A 12,691-nucleotide genomic window follows, 5' to 3' on the forward strand; every position below is an offset into this window, starting at 1 on the left:
GGCCATAAAAGATATAGAGAGGAAAAGAAGAAGTGCAAAGAAATAGTGGAAACAGCAAATAAAAAGGCATGGGAAGAGTTTAAAAAAGCTTGAAGAAGATGTGAAGAGCAATAAGAAAATGTTCTATAAAATGATGAAAAATAAAAGGAAGGCTTCTGACGTACCAGTAAAGATGGAAACAGAGGATGGTACCATTATTGAAGATCCAGGGAATATAAAAGATCTCTGGAAAGAACATTTTAAGAAGCTGTTAAACGCTGAGGAGCAGGTACAAGAGGAAACAACAAATAATGGAGAAATTGAGAGAAGTTGGGAAGCAGAATTAGGACAAATTACACGGGAAGAAATGGAAAAAGCTGTGAAGAAGATGAATGGGGGGAAAGCCCCAGGACCTGATAAAGTATCAGTGGACATGATAAGAGCAGCAGGTCCAGTGGGAATGCGGTGGCTCTATAGAGTACTATCAAGCGCGTGGAGAAATAGTACAATACCTGACGACTGGAGAACAGAAGACATTGTTCCCATCTTCAAGAAAGGCAATAAAAGACTTTGTAAAAACTACAGAGGAATAACCCTTATGAGTCATACAGCCAAGATTTTTGAAAGAATTTTACTAAATCGAATAAGTGAAAAGATAGAAAAGGAGTTGAGTGAAGAACAGCATGGGTTTAGGAAAGGGAGAAGCACAAGCGACCTAATATTTTCTATCCGTCAACTGATGGAAAAAAGTTGGGAGTATAACCAAAGGGTGATAATGGTTTTTATAGACATAGAAAAGGCATATGACTCAGTTGACAGGGAATGACTCTGGGAAGAAATGAAGAAGATAGATATAGAAGATGGATACATTAATGTTATAAACACAATGTACAGAGGACACAATTGTAGAATTAGAACACCATTGGGGAACTCTGAATACTTCGAAATAAGACAAGGACTTAAGCAAGGAAGTATTCTATCTCCTGCACTTTTTAATGTTGTGATGGAGGGAATGAATAGGGCAGTTAAAGATATAGTAAAAGAAAAAGACAAAAAGATGTTTTTTGCAGATGATATGGTAATATGGGGTGATAAAGAGGTAGATGTACAGTTACAGCTTGATGCTTGGAAGGAAATAATGAAAAGTTATGGATTAAAAATAAATAAAGATAAGAGTGAAGTAATGGTATTTGGAAGAGAGAAAGGAATCAACAGAAATATTACCTTGAATGGAGAACCCCTCAAAGTGGTAGAAAGTTTTACTTATTTAGGCAGTGAAATATCTAGGGATGGAAGAATAACTAACGAAATTAATAGGAGGTTACAGAAGGGAGGCAATTTTTACCAAAAAATAAAACACCTGATTTGGAATAATGAAGTTTCAGAAAGAGCAAAACTCCTTATGTATAAGAATTGTTACATCCCTATTGTCACCTATGGTGGAGAAACATGGACAATGACAGAAAGGGACTGGAGCAGACTGCAAGCAGGGGAAATGAAATTTTTCAGAGCAATTAAGGGAAAAACAAGAATGGACAGAGTAAGGAATGTAGAGATTAGAAAGGACCTCAAACAAGAAAGTATGAGAGAGGAAATTGAAAGAAAGAGATTAAGATGGTATGGGCATGTTATGAGGATGCATGGGCAGAGACTCCCCAAAATTATGGAAGAACTAAAGATGGATGGGAAAAGACCTAGAGGGCACCCAAGAACACGGTGGAAAATGGGAGTGAGAATATCTGTAGAAAGGAGAGGTGTGACCTGGCAGCAAGTGGAGGAAGAAAAGTGGTGGGAGGAGCGAGCCAAATGGAGAGGACTCATCAGCACCCAGACCCGGCAGTAGCTGGAGCGGGATTCGGATATAGATAGATATTAATACTATAGAACAATCTGAGCTTTCAATGGTGTCCATCTAGTAAGTGGCTGTTAAGTAATAAATGGCATTACACAGATGTAATAGTGTCCATAATTACCAGAGTTATATTGCCACCAATGATGAAATGTTATGAAGAGCATCTATTTGCATCATGATGTATAATACGGGGCATAATACGAGTGGAGTCTCTTGCTATCAGTGCCTACTTTCATGCACTGCTGAAATTGTAGCTGGTATCTCTATAAAAGCTGTTGATACACATTATAACTGCCATATATCCTTTGATTACCAGGTCTCAGTAGCTTGAAGTGTGGACTAAAATCTCGCTGCTCATTTTTGGTATAGTGGCAAATATTATGAAATTACCGGTGGAATGGGTGTCTGTGGGCTCTGTCTCCAGGTGTGGCCAACTTTTTAGTTAAAAATTTTGAACATGCCTTTAAAAACACTACTTCACTCATCTGGCTTTTTCCTGTCATGGTAATCCTTTTATGATTTGGCCTTGTGTAAAGAAACATTGCAGCAGTTCACTGATCAAATGAACAGCATACGTCCCAACGTAAGATCACTGCAGAAAAAGAGTTGTTGTTGTTGTGGTCTTCAGTCCTGAGACTGGTTTGATGCAGCTCTCCATGCTAATCTATCGTGTGCAAGCTCCTTCATCTCCCAGTACCTACTGCAACCTACATCCTTCTGAATCTGCTTAGTGTATTCATCTCTGGGTCTCCCTCTACGATTTTTACCCTCCACACTGCCCTCCAATGCTAAATTTGTGATCCCTTGATGCCTCAGGACATGTCCTACCAACCAATCCCTTCTTCTAGTCAAGTTGTGCCACAAACTTCTCTTCTCCCCAATCCTATTCAATACCTCCTCATTAGTTACGTGATCTACCCACCTAATTTTCAACATTCTTCTATAGCACCACATTTCAAAAGCTTCTATTCTCTTCTTGTCCAAACTATTTATTGTCCATGTTTCACTTCCATACGTGGCTACACTCCATACAAACACTTTCAGAAACGACTTCCTGACACTTAAATCTATACTCGATGTTAACAAGTTTCTCTTCTTCAGAAACGCTTTCCTTGCCATTGCCAGTCTACATTTTATATCCTCTCTACTTCGACCATCATCAGTTATTTTGCTCCCCAAATAGCAAAACTCCTTTACTACTTTAAGTGTCTCATTTCCTAATCTAATTCCCTCAGCATCACCCGACTTAATTCGACTACATTCCATTATCCTCGTTTTGCTTTTGTTGATGTTCATCTTATATCCTCCTTTCAAGACACTGTCCATTCCGTTCAACTGCTCTTCCAAGTCCTTTGCTGTCTCTGACAAAATTACAATGTCATCGGCGAACCTCAAAGTTTTTATTTCTTCTCCCTGGATTTTAATACCTACTCCAGCCCTTCTTAGACATTCTAGATGAGCGAAAGTTTGTTGGCTTAGACACTAGATATATCGTAAACACACTTGCAGAATTTCCTACCTCAATGGGCACAATATCCATCATCCTCCCCAAAGTAGAGCTGTACAACAGTCTGAAACAAAGCTAGACTCATATTGGACAAGAACCAACTCACAGTGGATATAAACCGTCTAACTTCTGGTCATATGAAATGGCTATCGGCCACATAAAATCAAGTTCACTCTCTGTGAAAAAACGCAAGTCCAAGTAACTCAAGAGGATTAGCACTGAACATACCTTCTATTCTGTGGTGCAGCATCAAGCAAAATTAGGTGAATCTGAAACAGGCATGTGATTAAACCTGTCTTTCAGACATCCAAAAAAAAAAAAAAAAAAAAAAACCAGAGAGATGCCATGGCCTCAGAGATCCCAGCCATTGATAACTTTTCATGTGAATATGGTAATAGCTACATGTGTCAGTCTATTTGGGCAATTTTCCATCTCTGTACCGAAGATCAGCTGCACATCAAGTACAACCATGAGGGGTTGCTTGCAAAAACCTCACTGGTCAAAAAAATGAGTCAGAGGTGCCATCGTGCAGTGTTCAGCACTATGCACACGATTACACAACTGGTTTTGTCAAAAACACCTGAAGTCATACTATATAAACCTTTAAAAATACAATGATTCTGCAAAAACCCCAGAAGTCTGGACTTTTGCCAGTAGGAACACAACTAGTCAGTGGTGCTTCAAACAGCTGCCATGACTGCACTTTGCTCAACTTCCGAAAAACAAGTCATACACGAACACTTTATTTACAAGTGTCCTTGTTGTTCAAGGTTATATTCCTGCCTCCCAGTTTTTACATTAATATGGACACAAATGGTCCAGAGTGCCTCTGGACGAGAGCAAATAAGATGAAAAATAAGGATAATATTTGTGATGCCAAAGTGTATGGTGAGGAACACATTAATTAATAGCTGGAGAGGACTGCAGGTTCACAGCATTACGTATTTATTGTATTGTCATTTATTCATTGGTATCGCATACATTATCATAAGGTGACCACTTTTATAAGTCTCAAACTAGTACATCTGAAATAGCTCTGATGTCAGTTTTATCTGTATTTATCTTTCTTTTAAATTTAATAGAAAGAATTCCATAAAATGTACTTTTATTTATACTCCTGAAAGTAATTTTGGAAAACAAAATTTATATTTGATGTTTAAAAGCTCCCATCTTTTCTTTATTTGACAACCGTATTAGTTTTATTTCATAGCAATCCAGGATGGTGATCAAAGTACCAGTTCTGTATTGGTAAAACCATTACGAATGGTCACCTTAATTACTGTCATTGTTATTGTCGGTTCCCCTAATTTCTTTGATTGTGGTACACTTGCCATATCTTAGGAAATTGCAGTCCCCACTCAGTTTACCTTTTAAAAGTTAATCAGGTTTTTCTATGTTTCTTTCTAGGTGATTGAGGTTGCGCTGCTTTGAGAAGTGGAGGAAGAAGCCTGGCACAGTATCACGAAAGACTTTAACAAAATGATGCTGAAAGACACCCAAGATATTCACCTCAGTGGTTTGATATCATGAATTTTCAACCAAGAATGGATGAAGAAGAGAATATGATCCTTCGGGTCACAACGTTCACCTACAGAGTGTGTGTAAAAGGAGATGATGATGTTCGCAAAAATGCTTTTTTAAGTTTGCATAAAGTTAATTGTGACAAATTGAGAAGACTGCAAAATAACATAGTTCATTGTGGGAGATCTCTAACAGAAAATTGTGGTAAATATTCCAAGTGGCCATTCCAAGCTCCAGAACAGCTTGTACAGGTTACTGAAGCCCGTATCATGTACGTCCCTGTTTAGAAATCCCATTATTCACTTGGAGATATTCCCAATAGACACTTTGCCAAAGACCTCACTGTCAAGGAGAGCATGACTATTTCTTTAATGTCTACCAAATAAATGTGCCCTACAAACTTCCGTGTCAGATTTGCGAAACTTTCAACAGCCATGTTGGATGTCCTACATCTGATACATCCAAAGAATGTGATTTGCTTCAGCAAAAAATAAACACAGCTAAACAAGATACGGAGAGTAAAGCTTTTGAGGAATAGAAAGCTATTCATCTCAGAAAACAGGAGGATTTCTTCGATGAAACACAAGCATTTATTACGAGAGCTTCACTGGGCAAAGTTAACCGCATCTTGAATGATTTTATGCCGAATTTCTCTCCCCCTCATTTACCACTACATGCATCTGCTGTGGTATTATATCTTTGGGATACACAATTTGGGTACAGTAGATGTCAAAATATAGAGATATTTAGAAAATGAGGTTATTTCAATACCGATACATTTAATAAATAGCATCCGACACTCAGAGTAAACGGAGGAGATGATTTTAATAACTGACAGTTGTATGGGGCAAAACAAAAGTAAAACAATGGTTTACTTCCTCTTCTGTATGGTGCACTTTCTAAAAAATTTTGAGTTACACACCTTTTCTCTGTTGGTTGTCATAGCTACACTATGTGATCAAAAGTATCCAGACACCGCCAAAAACATACGTTTTTCATATTAGGTGCATTGTGCTGCCACCTACTACACATCAGCGACCTCAGTAGTCATTAGACATCGTGAGAGAGCAGAATGGGGCACTCCGTGGAACTCTCAGACTTCAAATGTTGTCAAGTGATGGGGGTCACTTGTGTCACACGTCTGTACGCGAGATTTCTGCACTCCTAAACACCCCTAGGTCCACTGTTTCCGATATGAAGTTAAGTGGAAACATGATGGGAGACGTACACCACAAAAGCGTACAGGCCTACCTTGTCTGTTAACTGACAGATTGCCATCAGTTTAAGAGGGTTGTAATGTGTAATAGGCAGACAGATATCCAGACCATCATACAGGAATTCTAAACTGCATCAGGATTCACTGTACTATGAGTTAGGTGGGAGGCGAGAAAACTTGGATTTCATGGTCGAGCAGCTGCTCATAAGCCACACATCATGTCAGTAAATGATGCCTTGCTTAGTGTAAGGAGCGTAAACACTGGACGACTGAACAGTGGAAAAATGTTGTGTGGAGCGACAAATCACGGTACACAATGTGGTGATCCGATGGCAGGGTGTGGGTATGGCAAATGCCCGGTAAGCATTATCGGCCAGCATGTGTAGCGTCAACAGTAAAATTCGGAAGAGGAGGAGGAGGAGGAGATGGTGGTGGTGTTGTCGTGTTTTTCATGGAGTGGGCTTGCACCCCTTGCTCTTTTGGCGGGCACCCTTACAGCGTCAGCCTACATCAATGTTTTAAGCACCTTCTTGCTTCCCATTATTATGGGATGGCAGTTGCACATTTCAATACAATCGAGCATCTGTTCATAATGCACGGCCTGTGGTGAACTAGTTATATGATGATAACATCCCTGTAATGGACTGGCCTGCACAAAGTCCTGACCTGAATCCTGTAGAGCACCTTTGGAACATTTTGGAACGTCGACTTCGTGCCAGGCCTCAACGACCAACATTGATACCTCTCCTCAGTGCAACACTCCATGAAGAATGGGCTGCCATTCCCCAAGAAACCTATCAGCACCTTACTGAACGTATGCCTGCAAGAGTGTAAACTGTCATCAAGGCTAAGGGTGGGCCAACACCATACTGAATTCCAGCATTATCGATGGAGGGCACCACGAACTTTTAAGTAATATTCAGCCGGGTGTCTGGATACTTTTCATCACATTGTGAATAATGATGAACAGTGATAAAAACTGATCACATAACCTTATGAACGCTCTTGGAGTGTCAAAGTTAGCAGCAACACTATGAACGTTGAGTACTGTTGACTGTATTAATAATTAACTTGAATTGATGACCTTTAGTAGTTTGATATGAAGCGTCTCCGCGTGCCAAATTTAATGTGGCAGACTGTACTGAAGCCGCGTGGCAAAACAATAACGCAACGTTGGGTATGCAGCGAGTCGCGAAAATATTTACATTCCGCTTAAGTAAACAAAGCACACTATGGACACTTGTATGATTAACGGTGCAGTGTTGAAAATGTGCATATTGTGATAAACTTACATGTGAATCACTACATTGTGTTGAACAGTGTCAATATACAGAGCATACTCCAAAAACAGTCTAATTCCATCCGTGTGAATGCGAGTGAAGTGGACACTAATAAACTTTTCCATAGGATGAGAATAGTAATTATCTTGTCACTGCTGCTTATATCTTGATATTTCATGTACCCGTCTTAAACTGAGGGACGTGGGAAAGGAGAAACAAGACCTGCTGCAGCGCCACTTCTAGCCAGCAGCAGATCCAAACCACAATGCAGCCGATGCCCCACCGACTCGGCCGGGGGCGGTCCAGCAGCAGCCACTACCTGTCTGCGTTCCAACGGCTCGACATGGGGACAGTCTTGTTAAAGACATTCGATAAATGAGTGACTGGAAATTTTATGATATACCACCATGAAAAAACATTCATTACCTCAGATGCTTACAACAGTCATAAATTTGCATTTTCCAGCATATTTTATTACATTCATGTCAAGCCTGACTGTTAAAAGTAGGTGTCTGTATTTTCTTGAAGCCCCTTGGACAGTTTTATTCCCGGTTTTCCGAGTCCAGTGAACCCAAATGGGGTGGGGGGACAAGTTAATCCGGGAAGTATCTGCAGCAGTTTCCGAGATAATACAGTCACTGAAATAATTTAAAGTACTCGATTCAACTATAATTTTATCATGTCTAATACAACATTGAAACTAAACATTTGCATTTTGAGAGTAGCAAATCTACGTGGACTGATAAAAAATTTATACAATAGATAAACTAATTTTTTTTCTCAGCCCAAGGGGCATTGTAACATCCACGAGATAAATTTTAGCTACAGTGCGACGAGAGGAAATTATGCCTGTAACAGTTATAAACATTATCCATTCGACATATGAAAAAAAATAGTGAAAACGATGATAAATATTAATTATTTATATAATATTCTATGATGTAATTGGACATATCGATGTGTATCATACAAAGACAATGATAATTGTAAATTCCTTTTATGATCTGCGTTTGTCTTCTTTTGTTTTTACCTTTTGTTGGTTGGCTTTTGTAGGTTGCGGACGCATATTAAACTGAGGTCTGTTAAGAAATTGTAATTATTTGTTAATTATTACTTGAAAATAGAGTTCATTATTATTATTATAAATATGAATGAATAATTATTTGTAACTTTAATTCCTCTCTCAGTAAGCTTTATCTGTGTTAATTATTTATTTCTGCTGCAAGGAGTGCAGCCATTGATGATAGCGATTTGTATCGCGTTTTTGTCTGTGTTTTCCTTAGAAACAAATCAAATGTCTGCTTGATGAAGTCTAAATAGTGCACAATACGAAAGTAGAGTTTATATAAAGTTTAATAAGCATTTAAAATACTTATTTGCTCTAACAATAGAAAGTCTATCAATTGTCTGCCGCCATCTTAACAATTATCTCAGCGGCAAATTCAAATTACGCAACTCTGCAGACATAAATGCCGAACGTAATACAAATGTGTAAAAATAAATAAGCACCGATGGTCACGAACTCATTTTAATGAAAATGATTCGAATCAGATTGGTTCTTTAAAAACAGTGCTCATAGCACGATCGATAACAAACTTTTCTAGCTGATGTATGGAGCTGAAATTAATTACGCACCAGTTGCGAAAATTATTGTTTCAGGTAACATACGTCAGAGTTGTGCGCGTCTGATATTCGATGGTTTTAATGATCATTTTGCTGAAGATAACTGTTTCCATCATAATCAATAGTTGTATAGGATCTGTTGTATGAACTGTGATTTAGCGACAGTTACACAACTTACAGACAACACTTTAACACAACGTTAACTTGGAGTTCTTTAGCAACTTGATCAAATCGTTGGCCGGGATAAAAATTATTTAGTAATTACTTAGTGTAATAAAATAAGATTATCATTTCCATTTACAAGTTAGTTAAATACCAAACCACTGAATAACACAGCGAATGCCACACAATGTTAATTTGAACCTGTTTTTAGGTTAACTTACCTGTAATTTTCAAGTGCTTTATGAAACAATGTTTGTGGAGGAAAAAAGTGAAGTAAACATAAAATAACATTGGCATGACATTGGCCTCCAGGTGGTGTTACGTGGTTAAGTTTCTTGACACAAAGGTGCTCTATTCAGCAGATCTGAATCGGTAAAAGTCTCAATAATTTGTGCTTTGTGTCCTGTCACCATTCTACTTGGTGTGGTGGCTGATGGGAGTAACGTTAAACACTGCACCGGTTACGATTTTTTTCTATTAGCATAGCACTTTTTGAGGCTTTATTCTTATTGTCAAGTGCAAATACTTAAGTACTTTTTGTGATGCTTCACAAACAAACAGAGTGTGTGTGTGTGTGTGTGTGTGTGTGTGTGTGTGTGTGTGTGTGTGTGGTTTTCTGCATAGTGGAGTAGGCATAGTACACTTTGTAACCTTAAAGAAATGACTACAGTGCAATAGAGGCAGATGAAAACATGAGACAGCATCATTACATAAATATTTGCACTTGAAAACGAGAATAAATTCTCAAAATGTGTCATGTAAAGTACTAAAAATAATGTAACTGGTGTAGTGTTTCATTACTTAAATAATGACTGACACAGTTTCTGGTTTTCCAGAAACATCAGTTATGATGACTGAAATTAAGTTAAATGCTTCTACTTCCCAAACAATGGAAATTCTAGATTGGAGAATATAAATATCATAAAAAGGACAGATTGCTTCTCACTGTAAAGATGACACATGCCAAGTGTTGGGAGACTGTGTGTGTGTGTGTGTGTGTGTGTGTGTGTGTGTGTGTGTGTGTGTGTGGTGGGGGGGGGGAAGAAGAGAAGCACTGAAGGGGAAAGACCAGTGAGTGTATTGGCAGAGAGTGGAACACAATGAGGGTGGGGGGATGTGAATTGGAAGGAAGTGACAGGACAGATGGGGGCTTTGACTAAAAGCTTTTATGTAACAGTCTTTCCGTTGTACCTGTAGGCAACTCACTGTGTCATCTGTAGGACAATGAGCAGAGATCTATTCTTTTCATAATACTGTTTCTACTTCCCAGTCAGTTGCCAGTTTGTTTCATCAGCAGCTAAACACAGAACAAAATTCAGACACTGAAATCTATTAGATAATAAGTCCCCAGCAAATATTTTAATTCCTATTATGTACACGCATCATACATAAACTATGAGAAAGGAAGGGCAGGAGATCCTAAATGTAATTTTTACCACTTAAGAAGTTATTCTTCACATTTTACACTTTTTAAGTCCCTTGAAAAGTATAAAAGCAGAGTTCTATTGCATTGCCAACTTCTGGTATTTCCCTTGCAAGACCACATGTATCATATAACTTTACTTCTAATCTAGATCCAAGTCGTTTTTTGATTTAAAAAAAAGCTGTTTGTCAATGAAAACTGAACTATGACACTAGTGGTGTACCACAGAAATAGCGGTTAACAAAAGGCACTGAAGTATCATGTGGCAGAAAGGGAGAGCTACATATAATGGTCAGGATAAGCACAGATGCACTAAGGCTTTCATACTGTAGAAGGCATTTTCTACACTCCTGGTAATGGAAAAAAGAACACATTGACACCGGTGTGTCAGACCCACCATACTTGCTCCGGACACTGCGAGAGGGCTGTACAAGCAATGATCATACGCACGGCACAGCGGACACACCAGGAACCGCGGTCTTGGCCGTCGAATGGCGCTAGCTGCGCAGCATTTGTGCACCGCCGCCGTCAGTGTCAGCCAGTTTGCCGTGGCATACGGAGCTCCATCGCAGTCTTTAACACTGGTAGCATGCCGCGACAGCGTGGACGTGAACCGTATGTGCAGTTGACGGACTTTGAGCGAGGGCGTATAGTGGGCATGCGGGAGGCCGGGTGGACGTACCGCCGAATTGCTCAACACGTGGGGCGTGAGGTCTCCACAGTACATCGATGTTGTCGCCAGTGGTCGGCGGAAGGTGCACTTGCCCGTCGACCTGGGACCGGACCGCAGCGACGCACGGATGCACGCCAAGACCGTAGGATCCTACGCAGTGCCGTAGGGGACCGCACCGCCACTTCCCAGCAAATTAGGGACACTGTTGCTCCTGGGGTATCGGCGAGGACCATTCGCAACCGTCTCCATGAAGCTGGGCTACGGTCCCGCACACCATTAGGCCGTCTTCCGCTCACGCCCCAACATCGTGCAGCCCGCCTCCAGTGGTGTCGCGACAGGCGTGAATGGAGGGACGAATGGAGACGTGTCGTCTTCAGCGATGAGAGTCGCTTCTGCCTTGGTGCCAATGATGGTCGTATGCGTGTTTGGCGCCGTGCAGGTGAGCGCCACAATCAGGACTGCATACGACCGAGGCACACAGGGCCAACACCCGGCATCATGGTGTGGGGAGCGATCTCCTACACTGGCCGTACACCACTGGTGATCGTCGAGGGGACACTGAATAGTGCACGGTACATCCAAACCATCATCGAACCCATCGTTCTACCATTCCTAGACCGGCAAGGGAACTTGCTGTTCCAACAGGACAATGCACGTCCGCATGTATCCCGTGCCACCCAACGTGCTCTACAAGGTGTAAGTCAACTACCCTGGCCAGCAAGATCTCCGGATCTGTCCCCCATTGAGCATGTTTGGGACTGGATGAAGCGTCGTCTCACGCGGTCTGCACGTCCAGCACGAACGCTGGTCCAACTGAGGCGCCAGGTGGAAATGGCATGGCAAGCCGTTCCACAGGACTACATCCAGCATCTCTACGATCGTCTCCATGGGAGAATAGCAGCCTGCATTGCTGCGAAAGGTGGATATACACTGTACTAGTGCCGACATTGTGCATGCTCTGTTGCCTGTGTCTATGTGCCTGTGGTTCTGTCAGTGTGATCATGTGATGTATCTGACCCCAGGAATGTGTCAATACAGTTTCCCCTTCCTGGGACAATGAATTCACGGTGTTCTTATTTCAATTTCCAGGAGTGTATTATTGAGAATAGTTAAGAAAATCAAAAAGCTTGCATTTAAAAATAAAGACTAAATGATTCATGATACGCAGTATATAACAAGCCCTTTTAACAACATCTTTCTAATTGTAACAGAGAAACTCTGTACTTAGTTCAAAAGAAAAAAAGCGCTTCAGTTTATGCAATAATCAATACCGCATCAATTCCATCAATCTGAGATAACACGAATTTATTAAGTAGCTCATAGGGGTTAATAACATTTAAAACAAAATAGTGGAATCATGTTGTTCAAATGAAGCTACTGTACTGAGCAACATATTTAATGAATCACTTTCACTAGGTGTCTTTCCAGACAGACAGAAGTTTAAGAACAGTTGTA

Source organism: Schistocerca nitens, unplaced genomic scaffold (genome assembly GCF_023898315.1).
Source record: "Schistocerca nitens isolate TAMUIC-IGC-003100 unplaced genomic scaffold, iqSchNite1.1 HiC_scaffold_363, whole genome shotgun sequence".
Taxonomy (NCBI): domain Eukaryota; kingdom Metazoa; phylum Arthropoda; class Insecta; order Orthoptera; family Acrididae; genus Schistocerca; species Schistocerca nitens.